An 8,240-nucleotide genomic window follows, 5' to 3' on the forward strand; every position below is an offset into this window, starting at 1 on the left:
CGGGTGTGCTCACACACTTCCATTTTTCTATTTTTCAATCTTATTATAACGTGTTCCTTTATATTCATAAAGAGGAAATCTTACTATTTTATCTCACATGAAAAAAAAGGACGGTGATCATTCGCACAGAGATGTTAGTGACAGATAACTTGTTTGCAGCGATTTGAATTCCATTTGAAGGCCCCCTAGCTATGGCTTTTGAACTGTTCATAACATTACCTTGAGAAATCACATTCCGCATCGAAGCTGGTCAAAGCCAGGGTCACGCGCGCCATCCCTTGCACTTTATAAGCAGAGCAGCTGAGGTTCAGCAGTCCCTGACCTGAGACTCGGAAGGACGCTCCTCCCTTCAGCTCCCTCGTCTCTCAACTAGATCATGCCTTTGGAGGCAAATCCTTGCCCGTGGTAGAAATCTGTGAGACTCAAAGGGAAAAAGAAATAAAATTTAGGTCCCACTTAATCAGCCATAATTAAATGTTTTCACTATATTTTGCTGTGTTTCACGATGGCAGGGCCTGGGTACGGCATAGGTGTTCCAGGCAGATGGGGGAACACTGAGAGGCCTGCATGCCCTGAAAAACACACCTGGAGTGGGACACTAAAAATTTCGCTTACTAAAACTCACTGTGTCCTAGGAGGAAAATAACAGGTTGAACGACATGAGGAAAGTCAAAGCGTTTTTCAATGAAAGATTGAATTTTTTTTTTTTTGAGAAAGTTTTCTTCCCTCTTTTCCTCAGAGACATTTCCCCCTTGGAAATGAAGGGCAATTATTTTTTATCCAACTTATCTTTAATTTTTATCTCGTGTGAGGGAAGAACAGGGATCACTCACAAAATGGTGTCATGATTATTTCATGTCCCGCATCCCCCACCCCACCCCACAGCACGTACAAAACACCAGCCTGGGTGCGCCTCTCTCGGTGCAAGCCAGGGGCAGGCCTCAAGGGCTTGATTGGGGCGGCCCAGGGGAATGGGTATTCCTTAAACAAAAAACACAGAAACAAAGGGCCGCAATTAGAGGCACCATTAGCGAGAGGATAAATAAAGTCTCGGAATGTGAAATATTTGAGCACTTTGAAAGGTATTTTAAATTCTCAAACTCTCCTATCATTTCTCATATCCTGATTTTTAACGAGAAGCACTACAGATAGAGCGGCACAAAAAAACCTGGAGAGCCCTGAAAAATCAGAGACTTTGAAAGAACCTACGCATATCTCTATTTCAACACTTTTAGTTAACACCATGCTGAACGACGAGAAGAAAAATGCTCTTTGTCTCATTGTGCAAAGTTTCCAAGTTAGATGAGTGCAGCGTATACCTCATTTCAAGTCTGACTTCCCAGCACAGTTTCTCTGCAGTCGGGTGTCAGGGAGAACGGAGCACCACATACCCCCTTGGAAGGCTCTACTTTCTTTCCATGGACTTCTAGATAGGTGTCAGGGTTGTGAACCGAAGGTCACTGGCCCCAAGTCAACGCCCGCAGGAACCCCCAATGTGAGGTACAGTGAAGAGAAAAACTGTATTCAGTGCAAACTGCTCAACTGCGATGAAGCACAGCTGTGAACAGCATGGCTGCGAGGCGTCCCTCTGGAGATACCCCTCTTCAGCTACAAAGCTCTGCTCATCTCCACCCAACCCCTTCCCACAAGTACACTCAACCGTCGCCCTTCAGTGGAAAAGGAAAACACGCTCCCCAAGCTAGCCGGGCTGCTGACTTATATAGAGAGAAGTCCCCTCCCCTGGCCCATGATTGGACATCCTCATGCAAATGAGGACTCCAATTCCTCACAGTTTGGTCCAAAAAGCACTGTCCTGATTGGTCAGAATGGAGCCACTCTGATTGGTCAGTGAAGATGCTAATAAGGATATAGCTGCATAGCTCTGACTGGATGGGGAAAGTCTCAGTCTTATTGGTTGAAACACAATTCCAGGAATTCCTTTATAAGGGTTGTCTCAGACAGCAGAAACACGGTGTGGACAGGCAGTTCAGTGCAGGTTACTCGCTAACCCTGTTGCCACAATGGTCAGCTATATCCAAATGAATATTTCCATCTGCTCACTGTGGATGGAAACATCCAGAAAAGAAGTTTCGGAAAGTAGATGTACATTTTTCTATATTTTTGTGTTTCCGAAGAATGAATAACAATAGGAAATTTTTATACATAAAAATAATATACAAAAATGTATATACAAAGCAGCTCAAATTGCTATTAAATGCATAAAATAGTCAAAATATCAACTTTTTGGTTTTTTGTGGATTTCTGACACATTTGAAGAAAAAAAAAAGTTGAAACCAATTAACACAGCGACAGCTAAAGTACAGCTTGCATGAGAAGCCCCCGTTTAGAAATGGCTGCAAGGCTCGGTTTTTTAATTTGAGCCCAGTTAGCCACCTGGAGCCCTTCTTAGTAGGTGTCTTCTTTCTCAGGGTTGACAGAGCTAACTGATGTTTATACTCCTAACCTCCCACTAAAATGACCACAAAGGTACACAAAAGCTCTAGGGTGTCTGTCTACCCTGTAAACCAAGGATTGGAGGGAAAAGAAAAAAAAAGACTATATACCCATAGAGGGAATTTATTCTTGCTGTATCATTAAGTGAAATTGATTTTGAAACAGGTATGTATTCTCTGAATCAAAAGAGGATAGGTAGCTCCAAAGAAATAGAAAGTAAGTCACCTTCACTATCTACAGCCCAATTCTATAATTCAAGGGTTGAATTGACAGCAAAACCATCACCCATTCTTCTGCCCCCACAACTCCTTCATCCCCAACCTTTCCTCCAACAACCTCTCCTCATCCATTCAGAGACATCAAAGTCCAATATATAACATGGCATGGCAGAGAGTAGAAAAGGTTACGCAGAGGTGGTTTCCAGTGGTAGCTACACTGTATTCACAAGAATAGCGTCAGAAACAGGCATGAAAAACAAAATGTTCTGGGAGCCATGGAAGGTATTGGAGAGAGGGGAATTCTCACTTCATGTACTAGCGGGCAATAGGCAACTGATTGGTTTAGGTTTAAAAATTCACATTTAGGTTTAAAAATGCAAGCACACATTAGCATGCTTACACACACACACACACACACACACACACACACACACACACACACACAGACCTCTCTTCCAATCCATCCTTTACCACAATGAAGGAGAGGGCAACATCTTAGATATGGACACGTGAGATATGATGCTGGGTTCTTAGGCAATACAAAAGATCAAAGAATCAGCAAAAGCATCAGTCAGAACTCAGTGCTCAGAAGTGATTTGAAGCATTCCTCTAATCTGAACTGATGAAAATGAAACCCCAAATAGTGTTGGGGATTTCAGAACTGATTTGTAAATAATTGTTTAGTGATTTATTTTGGCTACCTCCCAAAAGTGACAAAGTGGCCTTAACAATTTGCTTTCCATTTGGCTCCACCTCTTCATTATAAGACAGGAATGTGATAATGACATTTCTTAAAAGAATGCAATAAAGAGAAGACATTAAAATAGCTCAGATGGTATGCCTGGAACTCTCAGGCCAAGAGGAAATTATATGGATTTATCCATACAGCTGAAGTGGCAGATTTGATCGAGGTAGGAAAAGCGTCCTGTTCAGTGAACCCCTTCACTTCTGTGATAGTAGCATTTCCCTACCTGACCTAAACAAACTCTCAGGCTTAGGGAGAGAAGTCCTCCCTCAAGTCTCATTTTGCAGGTAGACATCTAAAAAAAAGCATGAGCTAGTGTACATTCCTAGATACTGTGGAGTCACAAATGCCTGATATTTCTGACTGTGTGCTTTTAAAATGTAAAAGTTCTTGGAAGGAGCATTGCCTTGATGGAAGAATACTGTTTAAAAAACCCAAGTCACTTCTTATTCTTTGGGAGACTTTTATGCAAGATCTATCTTGGTAATACAAGTTCTAAAATAGCCATTGTTACGAGTACTGCACAGCAAGGTATGTTTTCCAGAACTAAACTGCCGCCAGAAATCGCAAAGGTGTTTTACTGAGACGTTTTCTCTTCCCAAGGGTCGGTCATTTCCTGCTACAAGCACTGAAGGAAAAGTTCATCAAACGACATTCAGCCAAGATTTATGGTGTCCCCACGAGGAAGTCAAGGGGATGAAGCCACAGTTTCCGGGGACACAATCTGGAGATCCTGATTCATAAGGTTCCAAAAGGCAGCTCAAAAGGAAAAAAAAGAACCTAAATGCGATCTTTGAGGATCTAATAATCATGACAGTAACCTTAGGTAGTGAATGCCTGCCGTAAGTGGGGGCCACGCCACCCACTGTTCTCTCCCCCCACAGCTTCTCCACCCTCAGCGGCATTTGACACAACTCATCACCCCCGCTCTGCTGAAAACTTTCTCTTGGCTCCAGTGACACCACATTCTGCTGATTTCTCTCCAACCGCAACAGCTACTTTTTCCCAATTTTTGCCTCAAGGCCATTTCTAAATGTGGGCACATCGTGGAGTTTTCTCTTCTTCATAGGTGAATTTTTTTTAGTCCCATGGCTCTAAAGACTCGCTATACACAGAGAAGTCCTGACCTCTCACCTGAGCTACACATGTAGGTCCATCTGCTCATCTGATATCACAGCAGGTGCTGCTCCTGTCCCTATCTTGACACGCCTCCAGCTGCGCTCACCTGCACCTCTTTACCTAAGGGCTTCCTCTGATAGCTTCAGGCCACTTCGCCTGCACACAGAGGTGCCAGGAAACCCTTTCTCCCTCCTCTCCCTCCCCCAGCCCCCAGAAACAGCCTTCAATCAATGGCTGCAGAGAGTTGATAGGTTAAGAAACCCAGCTTCCTTGCCATTCATGTAGATTAATGCCGAGGCACATGATTCTAAGCTGACCCTAGAGTTCTCCAAGAGAACAATGTGCCTGATCGTGAACCCTGCATTGGCTGCCTTCCCTTCCCTGCCTCACCTCCCCTCTCCCACACCAGCATTTCCTGGGATCGCCTTCCAAATATTCTAGTTACACTCCCATCCTTAGACCAGGACTTTCTCCTGGGGAAACACACTAAGACTGCATCTCTACACATATATATTAGAACCCCTCCCAACCCATTGTGTCTCCATGTTTCCCTCATCTCAGAAAACAGCACCACTAGTTACCCAGTTTTTCAAGCAAAGAAATGAGGAGCTATCCTTGCCTTTTCCCTTTCCACCCATTTCCATATCCAAGTCCTGCCTCTTGACCTACCTCTAAAATATACTACTGTTCTTTCACTTTTCTGCTCCAGTCCCGTCTCCCATCAGCTTTGGTCTGAAACCCTCCCTCTGGCCTCCCCACTTCTCCTCCCACTCAGATTCCATTCTCCACAAAGCATCCAGAGTGACCTTAGAAACACTTAGATCAAGTCGCTCCCTTGCTTAGAATATTACAATGGTTTTCCATTCCACTTTGAGCGAAATCAAAACTAATGTCTTTCAGGTTCCTTCACAATCGCGCCTCAGCTTCAGTTAACTTCATACCACGCTCTCTTTCGCTCACTACACTCCAGTCCCATTGGCTCTCTAGCCAAGCTCACACCTAACCTAGGATCTTGGGTTGGTATTCCCTCTGCCCACAGACATTTCTAGGACAGACCCTTTGTCGGTCAGGTCTCTGCTCAAATGTCCCCTTTTCAGAGAGACATCCCTGGATATTCAGTCTCAGAAGGCATACCCAATCCCTCTCTATAATACCATCTGAAATCCTTATTTCTTTTCTTGCTTTTGTCTGTCTCCCTACAGCAGAATGTAAGCTTTTCTCTGCCATGGGCACCGTGGTAACCTCAGCCTCTGGAACAATGCCAGGCACACAGCAGATGCTCAGAAATACTTCTTGAGTGAGCGCACACTACATGCAAAGCACCATGCTAGGTGCTTTCCAGCTATGAGCAAACCATTGCTAGCAACACTTTCCACTCTGACCTTCAATTTTCCATCTATAAAGTGGCTTGCCGAAGATCACTCAGCTAATTAGTGGAGATAACTGCCTACTCAGGGATGCTGAAGACTTAGGAATGAGGACTTATGGCTAATTGTTTCATTTGAAACTGCTAAAGTCATGAACACCTGCCACATCCAGAAACTCAAATAATTAGGTCACACATTTGGCCTAAATGTCCTTCCTACCTTCCTATGTTCACCTTCAAAGATCCTAAACTTGAGGACAGCAGTACCTTGGTTGATAGAAAGACATCTAGCACAGAATTGTGAAAGGAATCATTCTCAGGGAAACCTTAAAAATGCAAACATATTGTCCTTATGCTAAAGAGGCAGACTTCATGAGACAATTTGAAAATTAGATTTCACTAATAAAGAAGTTACCAAATTATAGCCGAGTCTTATGACAGTGTTTTTATCAGAAGTCACACTTCAGAACCTCTCTGTGGATGAGACTATTTTTAGCATTTTTTTGATAGGTTAGGCTTGCTGGAGGTTCAAGGCTCAGTAGGAGGCATATAATATATATATATTTCTATATTACTTTTAGCATGTTTTACTATGATAAAGTGCACATTTATCAAACCCTCAAAGGACTTTCAGAATTTAGAATTCCAGGCACCGTCCACATAAAACCATTGTATTATTTCCTACTTAACAAGGGAGTTACTTGAACTCAAAAACTGATTGGATATCGAATCGTAATTTGGTTACAGACGATTCAGTTTTGATAATGAACGAACTTCTTGGCCAGACCAATGTTCTATGAGAATGTTCAAGGATGAGAAAGATTATCTCAACAGAAACCACCTCAAAACTGAGAGAGGGAGGGGAAGGCTTTTAACAAATTCATGGCACTAACTTGTGTGGCTCTTCCCCAGCAGGAAATCTATTAATAAGAGTTACAGGAGAAAAAAATGAAAGGGAGAAGATGTCCCTACAATGATGAGGCACAGGACAGCTCGAAGCTGGAAGCCGAATCAGATATTTAAACACTATGGACATTCCTTAGATAATTGTGTCTTTTGCCCATTGTAATCCAAACACAGGCCATTAAGTAGAGGGATAGAAATTGACAATGGGGAAAAAAATAACCAAGTGGACTAATCATTGCTAAGAGAGTCACTTAGAACAGTCAGGAGACTATTAGGACTATGGGACCTGTGCACATCTTGGAGCCCAGTTCTCAAGCTGCCAGTAAGTTGTTAAACCTGTGGCTACACTCAGCTCAAGGCTGAGCCCTAAACACCGCAGAGCCGTAAACATCCAGGAACAACCATGGCTGTGTGGACACACGGACATTACTTCTTTCCTTGTAGTTTTCTCCTCCCTCATTTGTATATTGGAACTAACCAATCCCTGACAGTCTAGCCAGCAATCCTTCATTTGCATGAAGAATTATATGTTGTGATTTTTGTCTTTATGAACCCTGCCATTCTTTGTTCTGTCCACACCTCAATTTCGGTTGCCCCCTGAATCTGCATCTCATGGATTCAAGCCCTTTGAGGCCCCCAAACAAACTTTTAAATTGTTTTACAGCCTCAAATCTTTATTGGTGGACAGAATCAATGGATAAATACCCGTACCTCCTATCCTTTGGGTGCTCTTTTCTGGAAGGCATTCTCCTTGCTTCTCAGGAGATCCTGGTAGAATCGAACCTCCATTGCCCAAGCAGCAATCTCAGCGACATGCTCTTATGTTGCGTTTTCCTCGTCCCCGTTTCCTTCTCCCTGTTCCCTTACTCCAGCTTCCTGGGAGCACCCGCCCCAGCCTTTGTCTCAGGTTTACATGATAACCTAATTCAGACACCATTCATTGGGCTTTATATACAGGGCTTAAAGTGATCACATCTTCTCTTTGATATAATACTTTACTCTTCCCAATGTCCAAAGAAATTTCACATATTTAACCACATTTGGACCTCTCAAAAACCTTCAGGATTGTTAATGGAGAGAAGGTTATTTTTCTCGTTTGGGCCATGGAGGAAGGTGAAATGCAGAGATGGAAAAAGAGGATTGGCCAACATTACCAGCGTTGTAAGTGGCATGGCCAGACTTCCCCACCAACCCGGCCTGACATTGGCCAGAGCATCTGTTTTCCTCAGGCTGCCTGAGGCACCCTCCTTCCCATGTCTGCCTAGCACCCTCCTACTTGTCCTGCAATCGTTTTTCCAGCCTCATCTACTCTAGGAAGTAGATGAGCTCTTTTAGGGGAGGGACTAAGTCTTACCACTCTTGGTATCCTGTTGCGACCATAACATCAGTGCCTAGTAATAATAAGTACTATGCATCAGTCCTTTACATGAAT

This window comes from Hipposideros armiger, unplaced genomic scaffold (assembly GCF_001890085.2).
Source record: "Hipposideros armiger isolate ML-2016 unplaced genomic scaffold, ASM189008v1 scaffold_4, whole genome shotgun sequence".
Classification (NCBI taxonomy): Eukaryota; Metazoa; Chordata; class Mammalia; order Chiroptera; family Hipposideridae; genus Hipposideros; species Hipposideros armiger.